We start from the raw sequence: 23,594 nt of genomic DNA on the forward strand, positions 1-23,594 counted from the left end.
AGTACCAACGGAATTAGCAGAAATTAGTGGAGAATTTTGTACTAATTTTGCCATTCTCGTCTGAACATTAGGGGCTCCATTAGGATGGCGGGCGGATCGCCCCCGTCAGGCCGGTGGTAGCCACCGCCGGCCTGGCGAAGGCAATCCGCCCGCCATCTGTGCCGGAATGACCCCCCGCCATATTATTATGGCTGGGGGGTCTGCGGCGGACGGAGAGACCGTCCGCCGCTTTTCCGCCCCGGTCGCCTTGCGACCAGGCGGAAAAGGGTTCTATATGGTGGCGGTGTCTATCAGACACCGCCAGCCATATTATAATGGGCATTTTTCAATGCCTTTCCGTGGCCCCAATGCCACCACGGAAAGGCATGCGGAGTCTGCTTTGGGGGCCCGTTGCGGGCCCCCAAGGACTCCAGGGGTGCACATGAGGGGTACCTATGGTACCCCCCAGCAGTTCCATGCACAACATGGCAGGCAGCGCGCGGTGCCTACCATGTTTTGCATGGAAGTGCACAGCATGCCTTCCTGGCATTGTGGCGTGCGGTGAGGCCCGCCACAATGTTAGGAATCCTAGATGCGCCCGCCACCGTGGCGGGCCCATCCTAATGCTAGCCACTTGACCCCTGCCCTTATGGCGGGCGGTCCCTTTCCACGATGGGGGCCTAGGTAGGGAGAACAGAAGTATACCTTACAGGTATCCTATCTTTATCAACGTGGGATATATCAAAAGAGCTTAGGACAGAGCAAGCTCCATCACCTGTGCTCAAGAGCGTTAACTTATTGATGGACGATAGGAGCCTGTCCCAGTGAGGCTCTGACGGACACTGGGAACTTGTATTTTTCTTTGCACTTCTTGCCAATTTGCAATCGATCATGCATCTCTTTGGTAGAAAGGTTGCTGAAAGAGCAGCCAATGGTTCTTGTTGCACACCATGATATGATGTGGACACGGAAAAACTAAATAATGTGTGTTGTCCTTTTGGTTTTGCTGATAATAATATTGTGTTAGATGTCATGGGTTTTGTAAAATGATCAAGGTGTACCTTTATGCAGCAAGGGTAAGGTTATTTCCCCGAAAAGAAATAAAAGAACTGCCCGAGTAATGTATTTTTGGAAACACACAAGAGGTTCTTTGGAGAGGGGACAGCTTGTTACCCACTGAATCTGTCACTAGTTTGTGGACTGCATAACCATTATCGCGTGTAAATTATACTTACTTACTTACTTATACTCGGCCTCCTCAATTCACAGAAGTGAAAAGAGTATTTGGTTTTGGTAATCCGGGACCATGTCTTTACCATAGAAAGCCGCTGGGAATGGGTTATCCAGGTTGTAATAACAATACATATTGTGACTATTTTTATATGGAACACAGAATGTCACACTGATGGGTTGGCATTAAATGGAGTTGATAGTTACCCGGGAGGCTGGTTACTATCTTGCTTGTTGCCCCATTGTGAATACCACTGCTACTTCACTATATATTAATTGCTCGGTAATAGTGCTGTTCAAAAATATGATAACCTTGGTGAATGACGAGGAACCAAGTACTTTTGAAATGAACTCCAGGAATGCAGCCGTGGATTATGAGGGACCGATTTAGGGTTTTTCTTCTTGTCTAATGGGACATATTCTAATGTCCACAATGGGATTGGTGTCACTACAACGCATGCTTTTACATCGCATGCCTTTACAACGCGGTTTTTACATCGCATACCATTACAACGCATAATGCTTTTAGGCGCTGGATAGTGAATTATTTAATTTACTATTCCAACTCCAGTCCCCGTGGATAGCAGGGAAGGTGTTGGATAGTATATTAAATACATTCCCTATCCTAGAGCGCCCCCCAGCGCATTGCGTTGTAATGGTTTGCGTTGTAATGGTTGCGATGTAATGGTAGTGCGTTGTAAAAAATTCGTTGTAAGTGATGTTCCCCCCACAATGGTACTGATGATGTAGCTCTTGGAATGGTATTGCCCTTGGGTGTACCTTGTAAATATGCTAGGCCTAACATACAATGGGTTAAAAGGACTCTGACTAAAGAATTCTGTGAGGGGTGACTGATATAGAGGTCAATATTTATAGTAATGGAATCACTTCTGGATACATCCTTTCTTATACTTTCACTTTAGGTGGTACCTCTATGGCCAGGGGTGAGAAGGCTAGAGAGGATTTTGGGTGCAAGCTGCAAATTTTATCTAACACCACAGTAGCAGCTTTGCGCAACATCAACACTTAGGGGGTCATTAGGATCGCGGTTTTTCCGCATCCTCGGGGCCGGCGGAAGGCACCGCCGGCCCAGAGGATGCGGAAAAACCGCAGCGGACTGACCAAAGACCCACCGCCGCATTAGGATGGCTGGTGGGTCCTGGTTTCCGTCCGCAGCTTTTCCGCCGCGGCTGGCTTACAACCGCGGCGGAAAAGCTCTAATATGGTGATGGTGTCTGTCAGACACCGTCCACCATATTAGGATGGCCTGTAAAGTATGCTTTTCCGCGGCGGGTTTTCCGCCGTGGAAAAGCATACGGAACTTCACTGCGGGGGCCCGTTGCGGGCCCCCTAGGTGAAGGGGGGGTGGGGGGTGCACATGGGGGGTACCTATGGTACCCCCCTGCATTTGCATGCCTCTTACTGCATGCAAATGCAATGCGTGCATTTTTAACATTGCGGCGGGTGCAGCTTGAAGCTCCACCCGCCGCAATGTTAAAAATAGAGGATGTGACCGCAACCCTGGCGGTCACATCCTAATCAGCACGGAGGGAAAGCCGCAGCCCCTGCGGACGTTCCCTCCTCCTCAAGGGTGGCGGACGGACGCAAGTCCGTCCGCCATCCTAATCGGCCCCTTAGTTAGAGAGCATACGCATATATTCAGAACAGACTAGATATGCAGTCGATTTTATTCTAGCCAAGAGTGGTGGTGTATGTGCAGTAGTGGGCGATCAGTGTGTAGTAGGGATCAAGAATATGGAAGAGAATATTACCAAACACATTCTAGATATCCTTGCAAACATCTAAGGAATGTAAAGTGGGAATTGGAGTTGGTCTCTCTTTGGCAGCTGGGGTTGGATTCTTGAAAAAGTGATTTATCTGATTGTGATATTGGTGCTCTGCTATGTCCTTATTCAGTGTCTTCCCTTCTGCAGCTCCTATTGTACTACTATTCCACCCCTAAAACGAAGATATCAATTCATGACACAGATGCTGCTATAATGATTCAAAAAGATATTGAGGATTTGATGAATATCACTGTAGGAATTTTCGAGAATTCTTCCCTCCTTACTGTTTCATTTCCTGATGTTGATAGTGTGTTTATTCATGAGATTTCCTATTACTGTTTGTAGTTTTGTTTCCTCTTTTTACTGTTCGAAAATGTTTTAGCTCATGCTAAATGGAGGGTCTGTTAGAATAGAAATTGTTTATGCTTACGTAGTGCTCCAAGTAAGTTAGCATTTGCTGCTCCATTTTCTATTTGGAAAAAACACAAAAAATGCCAATACTGATACTTATTCAAGACCCAAATTCATACCAGGGGCCAGAAGACCTAAACAGTCTGGTCTGAATTTTTTTTTTCCAGGTAGTTTTTATCTTTTCATAATCTTATTCAGATGAAAATCTTTTTTATCACAACATTTTTTTTATACAATTACAATGATTAACATACACTGAAGCCGCAACAACATTAAACCTGCAATAACACACACATGTGACAGATATGAAATCAAAATCACAATACAATAATAAACAAACACAATACATTTATAGCTCCTGTTCTGTTAGGTTTTTGAACCACTCTATTTATAGATGTACAATGCCTCTGATTGCTTTTCGTAATATATCACTTATGCTTTTTATTCTGAGACCCAAAGCCAAATGGTGGAACTACTTTGCGTACTTAATATTCATAACACCATACACACAAAGGGGCCGATTCGGATGCCGCCTGTCACCCTAGCGGTGCTGGGACTGGCCAACAGTGGTGCGGCGGTCCAGCACCTGCAATTAGGATGCCACCGCCACCGTGACGGTTGCATCCTCCATTCCTAGCATTATGGCGGGCGGCACTCACAGCACCGCCCGCCACAATGCTGGGAATGCACTGTGTGCATTGTCATGCACAAAGTGACAGGCACCGTGAGGTGCCTGCCACCATGTCCATGACAATGTGTGCACTCACCAGCCCCCCAAAACCCTGGGGGCCTGCAACGGGTCCCCGAAAGCAGACTCTGCATGGCTTTCCATGGCGGGGTCTCCGCCATGGAAAGCCATGCTCCGCTGCCCATGCTAATATGGATGACGGTGTCTGGCAGACACTGCCACCATAGATAGCCACTTTTCCGGCTAGTCGAACGGCGGAAAACCGGCAGACGGTCTTTCCGTCTGCCAGGGTTCCCCCACCATACTACTATGGTGGTGGGAAATGGGTGGCGGCGGGGAAGGATGTAGGGCGGATCTCCACTCCCATGTGGGCGGTGGCGATCCGCCCTACATCCTAATCGAACCCTAAGTCTTGGGTGAGCAAAAAGTACTGATATCCCATCCTAGTGGGCACCTATTTGGTTAAGAATGAGACCAGTTGACGCGTTTCGAACCCACGGAAATTAGTTGTCAGTTTCTCCTCAGGATGTAGAACAACAACAGCTCAATCTTTTAAAATCAAGCTTCAATCTCCTTATTCACCAGCCGGCGAATCAAGTACTTAAAGGCAACTTGTATGTTGTATGCGGTTGTCTCATTCCCGCATTCACCTGTGTACAAGTTGTTCACCAAAGATTGTTAGTTTCTGTTGGCTTCTATCACGGTGGTGTTACACCAACCAATATCAGACCGCAATTCCGATTCCGGTTGAGTAAAATAGGAGGTGGGTCTACCGTCACCCTGGACCACCCCTCAGGTAGGGCAGGCAAGGTAGACCCCACTTTTTAGAATCCGCCATCTGGAGGATGGGGATAGCAGCCTATTAGAGTCAGGGCATGCCCATCCCCCACGTTGGGTAACCATAAAGAGGGTGTAGGCACCGAACAGGTAGGCAGCCCATTGGCTTCCACCTAGCCCCCTCTAAAAACACTCCTAAATTCAGTATTTAGGTGTGTGGGAGTGCAGGGCGGATATACAGACGAGGAGGCTGAATATATTGTCGAACAGGGGTTCCTTTATTATCAAGTGACACAGTTTTGGGTTTGACTACAGGGTCATAAGTCTCTTCCTCTGGATGGGTCTTCTCGCTCTCAGGGTTGAAGGTTGAAGATGCCAGCGTCTGTTTTCCCTCTTCGGGTGTGAGATAGAGTTGACGTGGTGGTGATGTATCCGTGGCGCTAGCTTCACCCGGAGGCTTGCCGAGAGGAGAGAAAATGGAGCCTGTCAAATTACTGGGTCATACTATTGAACTCGTCACCTACACCCGGTAGTGCCTAAAGAATTGAATAAGCCGTGGCTGGGGTGATATTTCAAATAAAGAGTGCAGTAACAAAAGAGATTCAAGGGACTTGTCGGGGTATAGGGAGGTGACCGTGTGGCTACTAACACAAGAGTGGTGGCTGGATTGGTGAGCGCTTATCAACAGAATTGCCCGTGTTCCCCTCTTTCCCCACCTCTCTTAACAGTCTTCTCTTCGGCCCACCTCCCTCAACAGTCACAACTCGCTTTCCCCAGGACCGGCGTCACTCACCGGCTCTGCCGCAACTCTCCGGAGTTGCAGCCCGCTCTCCAGCCTCCTCCAGTGGATACCACCACTCCTCTGTCCAGGGCTCGTCGGTCTCCTCTGCCTCCCCGCCGTTTGGGTCGCTGGCCTCACTCCTGGCGTTCGGCTCCTTGTCGCGGGTCCCGATCTCAGCGTCAGGCCCCACGCTTCGTTTCTCTTCTGTCTTCGGCTCCTCCTTCCTGTTGGTCCAAGACGCCTCTTCCTGGGTTGCTTCCACTTTTACGGGTGGAACCGTAATACTTCCGGGATCAGCTCGGAGAAACAGGAAAGGTGGGTGTTTCTTTCCTTCGGGCTGGCGGTTGTCTATTTGGTCCCTCATAGCTCCGACTTTTACATGTTGGGAATTCTGGTTGTGGTAGTCCCAGGTAGTGCCGTCCCCCGGAGGTCCCCCTCTCACAAGGTGGCTCCCTGAGAACCTGACTTCATATTCGACGAACGAAAAGTAGATGATGGAAGAAGACCCCTGCAGTTCAAGACGTGAGATACGACGCAGAAGAAACTTCTACAAACCACCTCAGTCACTGCTAAAGACTCGATCTCTTCAACCTGATGTCCTTCCTGACACCTGTAAGGCCTCCGAGAAACACTGGAGTCCTCCAGCCTTCTGCAAATTGCCACAAACCTCCCTTTGGGCTAGAGGGTTTAGTCCCCAGTGACCGCCGGTAAAGAACCAAGGTGGTTGAGGACCGGCACTTGTGTTGCCCTGACTCACCACTTTAAAGAAACTTTGTAGCACACCTCCATCGGGAGACATCCATAACAATGCAGGCATTACAACGCAATGGCTTTACAATACAACTATTACAATGTCTTTACGTTGCATGCTTTTACAATGCATATAGCTTTACATTGCAAGCTGTTACAATGCATGGTAAGTATTGAATGGTAAGTGTTTCTTTTGTTGTAATACTCAGGTACTAATATTAATACCTACATGTTATATTATATAGGCGTGTTTGTGCACATTTCAATATCAAAATAGATTATATTTAATAACTTCAAGTAATAATTACTTTGTGGAAAAATGAATACTCTGGCATTAATATGTCAAATTAATTATGCAATGTTATATATGTAATGGTAAAAGGATGTAAGAGTATAAGAAAATAATGTGGGCATTTTGTGCACATTGTAATATTAAAATAGATTACATGTAATAACGTCAAGTTATAATTAATTTATGGAAAAATTGATACTCTGGTATTAATATTTAAAAATATTAAAGAAATGTTATATATAATGGTAAAAAGATGTAATAGTATAATAAAATAATTCGGAAATTTGCGTGCACATTATAATATTTCAATAGCTTTTATTTTATGAAATAAAGAAATAATTTAAAAAAAATATTAATCTTGTTATTAAACAATTGTGACAGTACAATGGGCGGCCACAGGGCTGCATTTCAAATAATTACAATAACAAAGACAACAGCACCATGCATCAAGTCAACAGTAGCATTATAAGGCATAAGGAAGGAGAGAGATCAAAGTCTGATTCTAACCTTCGCAACTCAACTGATGGAGACTCACAAATTTCGCCACGCAACATGTTCCACTTCGCCCACTTGTAATCCCATTTCGAGGGACAGCCCCTGTGCTTAAATACATCTTTTTCTGTGACCATCGCTGTATGCACATCGTGGACCCATTTCTGGTATTTAGGCAAGTCCCGGTACCCCTCATCTGGGCAATATTCCTTTTAGCCAGGACAAACCCCAACGAAGCCCATGTGCACTCAGTGTGTGTTAGGTCGGTGGCCTCCCACATGTTTAATAAACAAAGTCGCGGGGAGTGACTAATAGTCTTCCCATATACCCTTGTAAGCGCTGTGATGATCTTCCCCCAATAAGGTTGAAAGCAATAATTAATTTGATGAAATATTAATAATCCAGTATTAATATTAAAAATTAATTATGCAATGTTATATGTAATGAAAAAAGGATGTAAGTGCATAATTTAATAATTAGGAATATGTTTCAAAACATTACAACATATAAAAAGATAATGATTAAATAACTAAAAATAATATTCAATGTTTTAAGTGAATACTCAGGTATTAATATTAATACTTCTTTTTTAGTACTAATTCAAAATGGTAGTTAAGAATGAATTATATGTTAGTGCATAATTAAATAATAAGGTATTTTAGGAATACATTTATTAATATTAAAACATATATTAAAAAGTAATAATTACATGTACAAAAAAATCAGGTATTAATATTAATACTTCATTTTGGTAGTTTTTAAGAAACAATATAGAATAAATAAAATGGCAATATTAAAACCATAGGGGTAAAGTAATATATTTATAAAAAATATATATAAATTATATGGAAGAATATTTAATAATGTGAATATTATTAAAAAGGATATTTAGCAAATTTAAACATAGTAAGACATAACATTTTATGATAGGAAAAATACAGGTAATGTATTAATAACATATTTGTACTTTTTTTTATTCAAATCATATAATTATAATAAGAAAATTGTTACAAAAAATAGAATACAAATAACAATATTTTATACAAAATATATTTTTAATTTATTATGAACATTTACAAGTTATAATAAATTTTTTGAAAAATTTCCCAGGCTTTTACATTGAAGTCAACGGGAGAAAAGGTCCTTTTTAATTTTTACAGAAACAGATGACGTTGATGCGTAAATGTAACTTTCGTCATAACGGGGATCGTCGCAGGAGATAACAGATGCAAGAGAGAGCTCCGTTAAGGTAAGACAAATTAAAATTATTAAAATGCATAGTGTAGTGGTAATGTATATTGTAAGGAGAGAGGAGGGAGGTAGATATATGTTGAAATTGTGTTTTAGGAAGTTTTTTTGTGTGTTAACAAACAATTTCACTCCATTACAGGTTGCAGTAGTAGGCCCATGTCGGGTCTCGTTTTTTCGAGAGAATTATTGTTTATTAAAGTTAATAATAAGATATATATGCTTTTTCCGTTTTGCGACACATTTATTACAAAAAGAAGCCATTTTCGTTGTCGCGGTTAGATTTATTTTGAATATTAATAAAAAGACAAAAGTTGATAAATAGCAATTAAAATACTGGAAGTTTTTACATAAATCTATATGGAAGGGATTGCTCTCGAAAAAGATAGGATTACATCGTTGGAATTTGTTGCGTTTTTGGCACAAAAGAAGACATTTTTGGGGATTTCTTTGGGTGCGGGTTGTATTGATATGTACATATTTGCAAAAAAAATTGAGCACTGGATTAAATAAAAGGAAAAAGGACTCGGTGAACAGATGGAAGGAACAAAAGTCAAAGAGCTGAAAAAGAAAACATCTGAAGGTAAGGAGACCCGACTTTTATTATTTTTAAACGTTTTTGGAAAAAATGCCAATTTTAAAAGTGTAAATTTTTTTAGGGCAAAACAGGAAAGTAAGAAGATAGTGTGGGTTTGAAATGTAGGATGTGTGCAAGATAATCAAGCTAGTCTGAAGCCACTGACAAAATTGTTGTATTGCACCCAATAGTCTTTCAGACATTTCCTTTGTTCTTTTAGAAATACGTGGGTTCAGACTTCCTGTTAATGATTGCGACATTCTCATTTCTTGGAAACTTTGCTCTTTCCTCAAAATTCCCCAAAAAAGTGATGCTGCAGGAGACGCACTTAGGGGGTCATTAGTATGGCGGCCGGACTTTGTCCATCCCCCATATTCCCGGGAAACGGACCGCCCGCTGAGGGTGCGGCGGTCCCGCACTCCCAATTAGGATGCGCCCGCCACACTGGCAGGCGCACAGCGCATTTGCAACATTGCGGCGGGCGGTGCTAAAAGCACCGCGCGCCGCAATGCCACAAAGGCAGGTTGTGCGTTTCAATGCACAACGTGACAGGCACCGCGCGGTTCCTGCCAGGTTGTTCATTGAAAGGCGGGGGGTACCATAGGTACCCGCCGTGTGCACCCCCTCGCCCCCGGAGTCCCTGGGGGGACCGCAACGGGCCCCCGCTAGCAGACTCTGCATGCCTTTCTTGCCGCCACGGAAAGGCATGTCCCCCGCCACATTGTAATATGGCTAGCGGTGTCTAACAGACACCGCCACCATATTAAGCCCTTTTCCACCCTGTCGACTTGTCGACCGGGTGGAAAAGCGGCAGACGGTCTTTCCGTCCGCCGCGGATCCCCCAGCCATTGTAATATGGCGGGGGTCTTTGCTGCAAGGATGGCGGGTGGATCGCGCCCGCTGGGCCGTCGGTGACTTCCGCCGGCACGGTGGGGACGATCCAGCGGCCATTCTAATGGGGCCCATTGTTGGAAACTCCTGTAGGGCCCTGAATAGGAAAGGTTATCGAATGGTGGTTCACTCCGGATTCACCTCGGGCTCCAGGGGGGTGGGGAGTCTCCTCCGGAAGGGCTGTCCTTATATCATCCATAACACCTAGACTGACGCTCAGGGTAGCTACCCAGCAGTCACGGGCTCCTGGGAGGGACGTGTCCTTAATGTTGTCTCTGTATATGCCCCCCAGGGTTACAACGACTGATGTTACGTGACGTAGGTGCCTTACTGTTGGAATTGCCAGTGGGGGTGTTAGTGTTGGGATGAGATTTTAACATTACAATGGATGATTCTCAGGACTGTCTCCTGCCCCGGGAGGACCCGCCGAGAGGCTGGCAACTATATGAGCTCGCTAACGCCCTGGGGGTTGTGGATATTTGGAGGTGGCTTCACCCGCTGCACACATGCTTCACATTTCAATCAGGGGCATATGGTAGCCAATCTCGGATAGACTACATATTCACACATGCCCAGGATATCCATGCCTTCACAAGCTCCAATTGCCTTGTTCGTGGGATCGCCAGCCACTCTCCCTTCCTTACGAATTTTGGCTTATAACGGGCAAGACGCCCTGGTACCATTATTATACAGCTGTGGGCGTTAAAAATACTGCATATCAAAGAGTATACTGAATATTATTTTGCCGAAAATGTAGGCTTCTTTGACTCAGCAGTGACACTATGGGGAGCTTTTGGAGCAGTTATAAAGGGCAGGGCGTTGTCATTAATGGTGAGACACAGGGCTCAGCGATCCAAAAGGGTGGCATAGCCTTATGGTTAAGAGACAGGATTATAGCCCACTACTTTTGGAGGAGGCCACGATGCGCTCTCTGTCTTCCCGACATAGGATCTATGAGCAGGGTGAGCGAACAGGCAAACTCATGGCGTGGCTGGAACGCAAGGAGCAGACTGCCAGATGGGTACACACGATAGCCAGCCCAGAAGGTATGCTTCTCACTGACCCGCAACTAATTGCTGACACCTTTGCGGCCTATTTTGAGGAGGTTTATACAAGTTTGTAGACATCTCAAGCCCCGATGTCGGCCGATCTCCTAGCCCCTATTATTGTGGTCAGCATCTCCCCACAGGTTAGGGAGGTCCTAGAGGTGGACATCACAGAGACGGAGATTCAAAAGGCCATACAAGATGTCCAATCCGGCAAGGCGATGGGTCCCAATGGGCTTCCCGTTGAGCTTTTTAACCCATGATGACAATATTAGCACCTCACTTGTTGAATCTGTATGAGGAATGTTTTGCGTCAGGACTCCTTCCGGCAAATATCCGTACGGCTGCTATAGTAGTCATTCATAAACCAAACAAGCCGGTTGAAGATTGTAAATCATACTGCCCCATCTCCCTCCTGACGATCGAGGCTAAGATCCTGGCCAAACTCCTGGCCAATCGACTCCTCCCTTATATTACCGACTTGGTTCATCCGGACCAGTCCGGATTCATGCTGGGGTGAAAAACGACCCGTAATCTGCAACGGGTGCACAGGGCCCTCTGTAGGATTAATGCTATTGAGGAAGACGCAATCCTACTATCTTTAGATGCCTCCATGGCGTTTTATACCATAGAATGGGACTTTCTCTTCGACCATGTTAGCCCACATTGGGGTTCGGACCCAAGTTGATAAACTGGATTAGGCTACTGTATACACAACCCACCGCGCACGTCGTATTTAAGAACCATCGCTCTGCCACTTTCACCCTCCACCGGGGCACCAGACAGGGTTGTCCTTTGTCTCCATTACTCTTCGCCCTAGTCTTAGAACCACTGGCTGTTTGGGTCAGGGGAAATCCAGGTATAAGGTGGCTCAAATGGACAGCGGACCACGAGGACCGCATCTCGTTATACGCTGATGATATTCTCCTATATCTGGCTTCTCCAGCGCGATCTCTGCGACGGGTGCTCCATATTTTTCATATTTTCGGGGCCCACTCTGGATACAGTATAAATTTGTCCAAGTCCCAGATGTATGTGCTATGGGACGATCCCTGACCTAGTCCTCTGGGCTACGAGATACCGGTGGCTCCCTGTGGCTTTTGTTATCTAGGCATTTTTGTCACCCCAGAAGTTAATCTCTTTTTCAAGCAAAACTTGCTTGGGTCTCTTCAAAGTCTCAAATCTGATGCCCTACACTGGCGCTCTCTCCCTCTCACTCTCCTGGGACGTGCGTCCCTGTTTAGGATGCTCGCACTACTGCCCTTTCTTTATGCATTGCAAAACACCCCCAACCCTATCCCAGATTCTTATTTTTCCCAAATCGATGGTGTATTGCAGGGCCTATTGTGCCATGGATTGCAATGAACAAGCTCACTATGGGATGGGACGACGGGGGCATAGGATTACCAGATTTACAACTTTATTATCAAGCGTCCCAGCTGACTGCAGTCAATAGATGGGTGTTCGGTCCCTGCGATGAGCCCAATTTCCGAACAGACCTTTGGCTCATGGGAAGGGGCAGCTATAACAGGGCGCTTTACACTAATCCCCGTAAACTTAATTTAACCGACCCTATGGCCCTTACAGTTGGCTCCACTGGCTACCTGTAGCCCAACGAATACAGTTTAAGATTCTCTGTATTTCGTTTAAAATCTTAAGACTGACTACTCCTAGGATGCTCTGCCCGCTTCTGAACCTGTATGCTCCTTTGCGAACATTACGTTCTGCGGGCCAAAATTTGGTCGAAGTTCCTCGGTTCAAACGTAGTAGAGCGGCAGGACGTTCTTTTCGCGTTCTTGCAGCTAAAGCTTGGAACGCTCTACCTACTTACATTAGAGAAATTCAAAGTTTGTCCGTTTTTAGGAAAGCCATAAAAACTCATTTATTCCTGTAAAATTCCTCTGGAGGTGCCTATTCACTACTTCGCTCATGGTTTCTTATTCTGGAGTCAGCGCCGGGACGCCCCTTCGCTGGGGCAGCTGCGCGCTATATTCATTTTTATAACATAACATAACTTGGCACGGTGTCACCGGAAAATTGGGTTGGCATGAACGTCTGACAAAGGCGACTCCACTTTGGGAGCCTGATATCCTCGGCCTACTCAGTCAATGCCTGGGGTTTGATATGTGGAACACAATTGGGATATCTACGGTTGGGAACATAGGGGTGAAAGGGAAACTGGCCACATTTGCTCACCTCCAGACAAAATACCAATTGGTACAATCCGAGACCTTTAGATATTTGCAGATTAGCCATGCTATTTCATCTGCCCTGCCAAAGAGTGTCCCTCTCCCTGACTCTTCCCCCCTAGAAGACCGGTTGTTATTGGACCCCATGGATCACAAGGCCATCTCACTCACTTATAAGATACTGGTAAATAACCATGCAGATCCGATGCAGAAATTGAGGGTGGGCTGGGAGAAAGACCTGGGAAATATAGAGGACGATGACTGGCGAGACGCACTGGCCTCCCCTAGGGAAGTGGCCATTCCCATGTGTATGCGGCTCCTCCAACTGAAAATCCTCCATTGGGTCTACTTTGATGCTAAGCTCCTGTTTAAACTGGGTAGGCACCCTGACCCGCTCTGTCTCCGGCGATGTAATCAAGTGGGTACCTTCGTCCACATATTATGGGAATGCCCACAAATCCAGTGTTATTGGGAAAAGATTACCCGTCAACTTGAGAGGACATGTGACAAGCCCCTAAAGCCATCTCTCCATCTCTTCCTACTTAATATTTGGGGAGCGGCTGACCTCTCCCAGTATGAACAGGATTAGCCCTCCATGGGCTTTCCCATCGCAAAGAGCAACATTGCACAGAAATGGGGGGTGGACACGGTCCCACTTTTGGGTGATTGGGCAAAGGACATGGATACTGCAATGATAGCAGAGAAGACTGTGTTTAAGGGACGAGGATGCCCCAGGAAATGGGACAATAAATGGGAAAAGTGGAATAAGTACAGAGGGGACATCTACATCTCCCCTACGGTGAAGCTGCGGAGAGAAAGGCGAACACTGATGGCCTAGTTGACAGCAGAGGTAGTGTCTTCTCCTCTTCCCGATTAGCAGATATACGGCCACCAGGCCTCCATCACTTATTGTACCATGATCTGTAGCTTTTCAGATAGCAATGCATCTTGTGGTTGGTTGGATATTGAATGCAGGCAAAGAACTGCAAAGATACCTGCCTAATTTGTATGTGGATGTAAAAGTTACAAAACAATGTATGGGGGAGCTACTATGGTAAAGCTGTATGACTTGTACCAATACACTGTTGTTGAAAATAAAAAGTTTTTAAAAAATGTTTTACTTTTTTTTTTATTTAAATGATAGAAATTAGGATGTGGTTTGCCAATTGATTTATTAACCCCTTCCATGCTGGTGACGGAACTGCTCCGTCACCAGCCTCGGTCGCGCTGTGCTGGTGACGGAGCGCTTCCGTCACGGCCCGCTCGGCGCGCCTGCGGGGCGCTGATTTTGCGCCTGCGCGGCGCGTTCTATTGAACGGGCGGAGCCGTGATGGAACCGCTCCGTCACAAGCACAGCGCGCCCGAGGCTCGTGACGGAGCGGTTCCGTCACGAGCATGGAAGCGCCGCGCCGCGCAGCCCCCTCTCCCCCCTAGCGCTGCGGCGGAATTGCTGCCGCAGCAAAGGGGTTAAAGGAGTTGTGCAATCCCTATATTGCATTGTTTGTTTTGGCTCCTCTCTCTAAACAGGTCGAGTAGCAGTTCCACCACTCCACATGGAAACTTAGCTTCCTCCTGCGACCCTACCTGCTTCAATGGCTAAGCCATGTGTCTTCAAAATAATTTAGAATAGGTGGCAATTTTTCTTCGTTTGCAGTAAAAAAAAATCAGATTCTGTAATAGAAGTGTAGTACTCGTCTACACTGTAAGGAGGAACAATGCAAAGGGCAGTTCGTTTTTTAAGTTCAAACTGTAGTTTGCTATCTGACATATCCTCAATTAAGGATGTTTTTTTCATTTTTTGCCAATATGCCTGTAAAAAGTGAAAAAAAAATCCTTGAATTTGGATATCTGTGTACAATTTGGTAATAGTATTAATCATAGGTTATTCAAAGTCAATTAGTACTTTTCTAGAACTTTTGTTTGATGTTTTGGATTTAATCACTGACAAAAATTCAGTGCACGTTGAGGATTGTAAACTAAGGGAACTACTGTGTTGTTAATATATGCGTGAATGGTGTATATTTGGGTGAATGGATGGGGCGTGCATTTAAACGTACCATCCATCATCCAAATATCACTGTTCTCCAAATTTACAAGATTATTGGTTGTGCTAAAGATTAGAATTCTCTTTTGAGGGAGTTTGTTGTCATGCAAAAGGAAAGGGTCATTAGAAACAGTAACAGTGTGTTCAGGAGGAATGATTATATCAGTATAGGTTTGGGGTGTTACTCTTTGTGGGTTTCTTGCCTGCTTTTGTCGATGAACAATATGTCTCAAATTGGGAATTGTGGGCATCAATCAATCAATCAGTGACACTTATAAAGCGCGCTACATACCCGTAGGGTCTCAAGGCGCTGGGGGGGGGGGGGGGGGTGCCGCTACTGCTCGAACAGCCATACTACTTGCAACATGTGGTGGAATGTGTTGGGCTACCTCCCTCAAAACTGCACCACTGGGTTCATTGGTGGTGGATGCAATATCTTTAATTTCATTTAATGTTTGTCTTACTTCAACCTCTATTGCAGAGACAGAGTGGTTATGATCTGTGGTCAAAACAGTTTCACCAATAGTAACCACTCTGCCTGTGTAATGGGATTAGTAGTATTGCACACACCTCCAATGACACCTGGGCTCAGAATGTCTCTCCTTACAATAAACATACCCACTATGATTAAGCAAACCGTTTGCCCTGTTGAAAGTAATGTACTTTGCTTGATTTGATGAAATTTTCTGTAAAGGATAGAAAAAGAAAAAAAGAAAAGAAAAAATATTTTAGTACATTTTTAATGATTATGTTTACCTGTTGATAAAGGAAAAAAATATAGTTAGAAATATGCAATTAAGACAATATTTTTAACTGTACAATTTTTATAATATTTAATAAAATATATTTTATAATTTTATAATACTTTCAATGTGTTACATTGCTGTATAGGAAGAAAAGTTATTACTAAATATCTTTCTTTGGAGAGAAAATGTGTTAAGTTGTGTGACTGAGAAATATTTATAGAGGTTTACCTTTTGCAGAGATGTAGCTTGATGCTTTTAAATTGGTGAATGCATTTTTGTCGGTTAATTCTGTAAGGAGAAATAGAAAATGTGATGGTTATTTGTTCTATAACTAAGGAGAGAAATGTTGTTAATTTATATTATTGACAGTTGGTTTGTGTTCTCTTATTTTTTTAAAAGGTTGATGTTGTGGTATTTGGATTTTCACCAGTTTAATTGAAGACTGCAAAAGAAGAAGAAAATAAATTGTTGGGATTTTTGGTATATTTAGACATATTTTCCAGTTTTAAAAAAATGCATTAATTAGTTATAGATTCATATTTTGCTTTATTTTGCAACATTTTATATGTGAAGATTAACATATGCATTTCACTTAGACAAGCTTATTGAAAATTAAATGGATGATTTTATTAATTAAATGTATTATGACTTTTTGTATGGTTTGAGAACTGTATTTATATTTGAATAAAATGTGTTATTTACCTTGTGATGTTGTTTCTTTTTTTAAAAAAAATTTTAAAAACCTTTATTTCTATTAGCATGAAATTACAAACACGGGCCTACAACCAGTGTGGCCGGCCGCTATTTAAATCGAGCAGAAATTAAGTAAGAAGTATCACATCAATCCGGTGATTAAAAACAAAGCCACATCCAGGATACAGCAGAGAATCAAGATAATACGTGATAACAAGGATTAGAAACGGTTCATTTTTAAATAACCAAAAATTAAATAAAAAATCGACATCGCATTGTCATTCCCGCTCCCAACACAGTCAGTTAAAAACACATTATCACTCCGATGATGAACATAGATTGAATGGGAAAGGAGAAGAGTACCAAAGTCAGGATAAATGCAATAGTAACGTACCAAGCACGGCATGCGAGCCCCACCCCTAAATAGGAATGTACTATGGGAGACATGAAGATGACGACATCGAAAAAGGAAAGGGCAAAGGGCCATAGAAACAAAAAAAAAGAAGCAGAAAACAAACCCATCCCCCAACCCCCCACCCTGCACCCCTGCAAAAGGCTACGGCCTACCCCGCCCCAGCAGCTTGCCTGTCGTCCTAAATAAGAGACCCGAAATATAGAAAAGAAAAGAGAAAAAGAAGAAAAAATGTGAGGAGAAGGGCCGGCGATTCGGTTACCCAGTCCCTCCCACCCCCGCATACTAAAATCGTATAAACAGAAGCAATAGAAAAGTACAAATATCAGCAAGCACATAAAACGCAATCAATTACAGCCCCACTAAACGTGCCCTTGAATCACCATTAACCAGCAAGAAGTCCCTCCAAGTCCCAAGCGAGGTCACCCCTGGCCACTTCTGTCAATAGTAGCAATGTTAAACAGCCTTGCAGTCGGGCGACAATTCGATACAAAAGGTTCAATCGTTCCAGGCAGACCAGGTAGCGCTGCCGCCCAACATGGTCCTAGCCACCGAGAGACAACTGACGATGCATGGCGGAGGCTGGAATGCAACAATACCCAGACCACCAACAGTTCCAAGTCCAAAAACAGGTCCGCCAAGCACGGAAAGGAAAGCACAGGATGTGGGAAGCACCGCAGCACAGTCCGGGCCTCATGTACCATGGATCCACTTGCTGGTCAGAAAAAGGCCCCGATGAGACAACCACTTGCGGAACAGGTGTGACGACAATAAGCTCAGGAACCAAATCTATTCGCGCCTCCAAGACTGTAGACTCATCCGGGGAACATGACACTGCGGCAGAGGGAGACGCATCGGCACCGACTCGGAAGCAAACCACTCCGCTACAAAATGGCGGGTCAGCAATGGCGGCGATCCTTCCTTCCAAGTCCCGGGCTCCCCGGAGCAGAGCAGTCCGCATGGTTGTCAGTGCAGCCAGTACGTGGCTACGCGTAAGCGTTTCCCCACGTAGCCGAACTCCGGGGGTCTCAAGTTCAGCGGTTTCTCTCTCCCTGGGAGGGGTGCACTCCGAGGCGCCATCCGCCATTTCAGCCATCTCGTTCTCCTTCACTTCCCCTCCACCTCCGAGCCCCGGCCGACCACTAGAGTCAGCAGGTCCCACGGCTGGACCTCGACAGTCGGCGCTTGCTGCAGAAAGGAGAGTCACCAAAAGGCCGGACGTGCTCCCCGCAGCTCGCCGGGAGCCACCCGCTGGTTCCCGGACGGGACTATTAACATGGCCGGGCGTCTCACCCAAGGGGAACCGGGCGACACGGGCTCTCTCCGGCCCGGCAATATCTCGGGTTCACGGGGCAACCCACTATTGGGAGTGGGTTGGTACCAACTCTCCCGGCTCGCGGCTCTCAGGCTCCCACTGACCGGCTTCTCATCCCGACCAGGGCCGCCAACACTACGATCACTGCCGGGCAACCTCTGCACTCGAGGCCCCGGCTTCAGCGCCACGAAGGCCGGCAAGCAGACGGGGACAGTTCTTCGGATCTACTGCACGGTGGAGCCCCAGAAACAGACGGTAAGTGATTGCTTCCCTTCAACAACTTAGATCAGCAAACCTCGCTCAGGATTATCTTCAGGATAGACGTGCGGGGAGGAAGGGCCCTCGGAGCCAAGCATTTATGCGACTGTTCGATCGCCATCTTGGCTCCTCCTGATGTTGTTTCTTTTGATTGTGGCAGATAATTAATATTTTGAGGTTAAAAGATGTCAAATCTGCAAGCAAAGATATATTTTAAATGTATTTTTAATTTTTACAATGTATGTTTATGTTTTTTGCAGAAAGAGGTTTTAATATAATGTCATGTCTGTTATTTCCGCTATTTTTGCGACCTGCGAGTTACGCTGATTTAATTGAAAGAGTTGTAGGATTTTCGTTTGCGTGCATTTTAAAATGGTGGATTGTTTGTTTTGATTCCGATTAGTATTGTGTTATTGGACTTTAATTATGTTTACTTTTTTACATAATTAATTGTATATACTTTTGTTAAATGACGTGTGTTATTGTTCGCTTTTTGGGCTTCTGGTCATTTTAAAAAAAATTGGAAAAATTGAAAAGATGTGTTTTTAATTTTTTATATCAGTATAAAAATAATTTTGTATATAAATTGATTTATAATATTGTAAAGCCCTTCAGTCTTTCACAATATTACCTTTTAACCAACCAGCTAGTGTTTTCAACAAGCTCAACCCAGGACTGACTCTGGGTTTTTCGAGTCCCCCGATGGTGGATAGTGAAAAGTGGGGTCTATCTCGTCTGCCCCATCTGAGGGGTGGTCCAGAGTGAAGGTAGACCCACCTCCTATTTTACCTAATTTTCCCACCAGTCCTCCCACCAAAAATGGAGCTGGACTGGAGAGTCGCCATCTGTTTCTAACAGCAGAGTGCTGGGGGCAACGTTCAAAGGTGGAATGGCCTTTGAAGTTCCCGCTTCGGTCTGCCGAGGCAGGTCCTGTGTCCTCCCCTGCCCAGAACAGTCATTGTCTCTGGATCTGGAGAGCTCTGGCTCTCTACCCAGGGGTCCAGAAACATGTCTGGTGATGACAGGCTGGCTAAAACTAGACAGGTACAACACCAGCCGTCATTAAGTTTCAGGGGACCCACAAGCAGGGTCTCCTGTGGGAATTTATTAATAAATCCAATACTGGCATTAGCAAGGATTTATTAAGACAAGATGTCGGGTACCAAAGATTTTACAAATCAGTGAAGCCATCATGGAGCTAGAAAACTTGTGCTGACAGATATCCAGCTCATGGACTCTTTATGGCTTACCTGTTCACTTACAATAGCCAGAATGAACTGTACAGTGTAGGGACATATCTGCTCATGCTAATATGCCCTCACATAGGAAATGTAACACCCTGCCTTAGGGAGGAAGGCCTGCTCTATGGGTGACTTACCCATATAATATGCAGTGTGAGGGTGGTATGGCACACAGGACTGTGTGCAATGTCAAATCTTTGGTTTGTCTTGCACCTGGACACACAGCCTGATAGCAGGCAGCACTGCCTGGTCTGGGTGAGGGATCCCTGTGAGACCTTCTTCTTCCTCCATGCCCTGGGTACCAGGGGTGCCATTTACTGGGACTTACAGCGGCAACAGAAGTTGTGTCAATCGTGAAACAGTTTTAGGCAAGGGAGATCTGGCACTGAGAACCTGTTTGGTGGTGGTTCAGTGCACTTAAAGTTCAGAATGACATCAGACATCAGGCAAAAAGCGGATGCTCACCCTACCAAAAGAGGCCTTAGGGCGGAAGGCCAGCTGTAGGGGTGACTTACCTATGTTGTATGCAGTGTGTGGATGGCTTGGCACACAGGGCTGTGTGCCTTGTCAACTCTTTGGTTTGTCCTGCACCTGGACACGCACCCTGCGATAGCAGCAACGCTGGTCCAGGTGAGGACTCCCTAGGGAGCCTTTTTCTGCCCCATGCCCTGGGTACCGGCTGTACCATTACTGGGACTTACAGGAGAAACAGGAGTTGTGCCAATCGTGGTACAATTTGTGGGGAAGGAGATCTGGCACTGGGAACCTAGTTAGCAGGGGCCTAGTGCACTTACAGGCCGAAATTTCATCAGACATCAGGCAAAAAGTGTGAGGGGGGCTAATTATGTCAAAAGAGGCACTTTCCTTCACAGCACAATGTGGCTTTTATTATTCGATGAAGGGGCAATTGGCATGTGACACAAGGGTCTGAATGTGTATACGTATGCCAGTGATGACTGTTTATTTGAAGATGTCATCTACTCTTTAGAGGGGTGTCAACGGTAAAGACACAATACCGTATGATATTTACATTAAACTCTAACTCTGTAACTGATTACTGTCCTGCCGTCTAAAATATGAACTGCAACGCGAGGTTAAACATTTTTGAGCACTTTTTTTGTGCATGCAAGCTATAGATGCATGGGTTTCCATCATACTTTGATGACTTGGCCTGCATACCTTGCCTCGGGGTGATTGTTGTTCACGCTGTAGACATACCTTGGCCCATGAAAATGGAGGCTTTTTGTTTTGTTATAGCCCTGACTAAGTCTTAGGGTGAGAGGCCCATTGCCCATCGACGAAACACGTGTTGGCTGATGGCACACACAAATGCAATAAAGAATTCATTTTTTATACCAACGGACTTGGCAATCTGGAGAATGTTTGTGACAAATGTGCATTTAACTTGCACATGCTTAAGGCTTGGTCATCTGTTTACGAAACCCTAGTTTTTGGTAAGGAATACAGGGCTGACATCCTTCCTTTTAAAGCACCGCAGGAAGGGAGCTGCTGTATCAGATACTTGTATACTGTGAGTGAGCACCAGAACTCCTAAATCACACTTGATTTCAAAATGGTTGCTACTGCCTGTCGTCATCTTATTCTTGCATGCAGTCATCTTTCTGTCCTTTCCAGAACGTGCATTCAAGTTTAAGTAGTGGGCGGAGGATTGTGCCTTCTTAAATTTGTATTTAGTAGGAGGAATAATTTCCCAAGTCCATTAGTAGGTTATCAACACGTTGTGTTTATTCATATCTTCATGCACAGAACAGAAACAGCCGACACATGTTTCACCCGTATGGCCCATCGGCCGGGGGCTTTTTCTAGGCAGAAGGATGTGAGTGTTGGTTGTGTTCCTTCTTATTGAAGGGAAGCGGTCTCTAGGGTCCCAGGAACACGACCAACAGTGGATGCTTGTTTTTTTGTTGCAGTCTTACATAGCACAATCTCGACCGGACATATTGAAGCCCTTTATACGAGAACCAGTTACATACACAAGGACACATTCATTTTAGTAGTCCCGGGGAAATTACATGATTTGCTCAGAATCACAGGATGTTGAGCTGACGCTGAGACTCAAACCTGGTTCCCCAGCTCAAAAGTCGGCAGCTCTGGCCTTTACGCCACATCATGTCAACCTGGTCCTCCAGCTTTGTTTTCATGCTGTATTAGCAGAGTGAATGCTTTGCTAATGTCTCACCAATTGGGACCAAGAGTGTCACAGGCACACTGGGGATGGACCTATGTTACACGAATCTGTGGGACAGTGTTGACAAATGGATTTTAAACGGTGTCCTTCTTTCTTTGATATGATTTGCTGGGTTCCCTAGAGCTTTACACATTCACACCAAATGTACGGCCCTTGTTGTATTCCACCCTGTAGGAGGAGCTTTACGCAGAGGGTGTTGGTCTCACGTTCAGCTGATCTTCAGAAGGCAACACTCTGTCAGTCAGATCTCTGATTTATTGATTTATTTATTGTATAAAGTTTTATAAAGCGCGAAGAAGATCCCGAAGGATCACAGGACCCAGGCTTTCCTCCCGACCTTGCCGGCTGTCTATTGCGGTCCAGGCCGAGCACGAGCAAGTTTTTTTTTAACCACCAGTACGGACACCAGGTAGATGAGCCCCTGGGCTGAGCAACGATAAGTCTGGCGAGGGTTCTCTGAGCTGTCAGCCATTTGCGACGCTGGACCACTGTGAGTCGACGCAGAAATGCCACTTCCTGGTTTACCAGAAGCTTGAAAGATGATAGTTCTTTTCTGCCGGGCTGAAAACTGAAAACAAGGAGGTTACTGATAAGCAAACTGTCTTATTGCCTAAAAAAGTGCTCCGACATTGCTTCTTTTAATTACTCTCGGAGTGCTAGGCTAAAGCACGACGACAGCTAAGTTTCACTTTCGTTTCTCGTCTGCGTTTCTTTACTGGATCCGCCTGTTTGCAAAAAGGTTTGAGAAGCAACGATCGGAGACGAGTCACAGATGGGCGTCACCAGTTTAGCATTATTAACAGCTTTGCGTACCAAGTGCCCAGGGAGGGTGTTTTACAAAATTAGAACTTTTACCGCACACGGAAAGGACATGGCTGCTGAGATTTAATGAGCCGGGCGGTGCTGGAGACATTGGAAGACATTTACTCCGGTAACCACAACAAATTGGGGTTCAGGGTGTGGCGGAGGATTGGGGTAAAGACAAGAAGCTGAGGCTGACCATCGATTTATACATTCATTAAAAACAAAAATCTGTCGCAAAGAAATTGAAAACATGATAGTAAATCTGTTTCATCTTAAGCGGCCCCAAAGAGGCTATATATAAAATATCTCACAGGCATCTTAATATTTCACAGTGAGCTATGAACCAGCACCCAGGAGCTGCATCCAAACAGCAAGTCATCGGTTTAGATTGTTATTGTTTTTTCCTAGTCTGTTGTTCTCCGTTGTTTAAATTAGTGTTTATGGTTAGTAACAAAGTCTTGCTAGCACAGACAAACCCAATCTATGCTACATTTTTAAATCCTGACTTCGTGTTTTTCACGATCACACAATCCTAACATATAGGGGGTCATTAGGATGTCGGGCGGGCTTTGCCTGCCCGCCACCCTATCGGGAAACGGGACCGCCCGCCTTAAGGGCGGGGGTCCCGAAATGTGCATTAGGATGCGCCCGCCACAGTGGTGGGCGCAATCCTCATTTTAACATTGTGGCGGGCGGTGCTCACTGCACCGGCCGCCACAATCTTAAAATGAAAT

General features: G+C 45.1%; 1 protein-coding gene across 3 annotated transcripts in view; it reads left to right on the forward strand.

Moving 5' to 3' along the window:
- Window positions 1-23,594, forward strand: part of GRINA (glutamate ionotropic receptor NMDA type subunit associated protein 1) — a 226,766-nt gene that overhangs the window by 220 nt on the left and 202,952 nt on the right. Inside the window, exon 1 of one of the 3 annotated variants that reach the window (XM_078686432.1) lies at window positions 22,969-22,987. The exons of the other annotated variants lie outside the window; for them this stretch is intronic. The gene's annotated coding sequence lies outside the window, so the exon portion shown is untranslated. Of the gene's footprint in view, window positions 1-22,968; window positions 22,988-23,594 lie in introns of those variants that run through there. 3 annotated transcript variants of the gene reach the window in all.

Source organism: Lissotriton helveticus, chromosome 4_1, assembly GCF_964261635.1.
Source record: "Lissotriton helveticus chromosome 4_1, aLisHel1.1, whole genome shotgun sequence".
In the NCBI taxonomy this organism is placed as follows: Eukaryota; Metazoa; Chordata; class Amphibia; order Caudata; family Salamandridae; genus Lissotriton; species Lissotriton helveticus.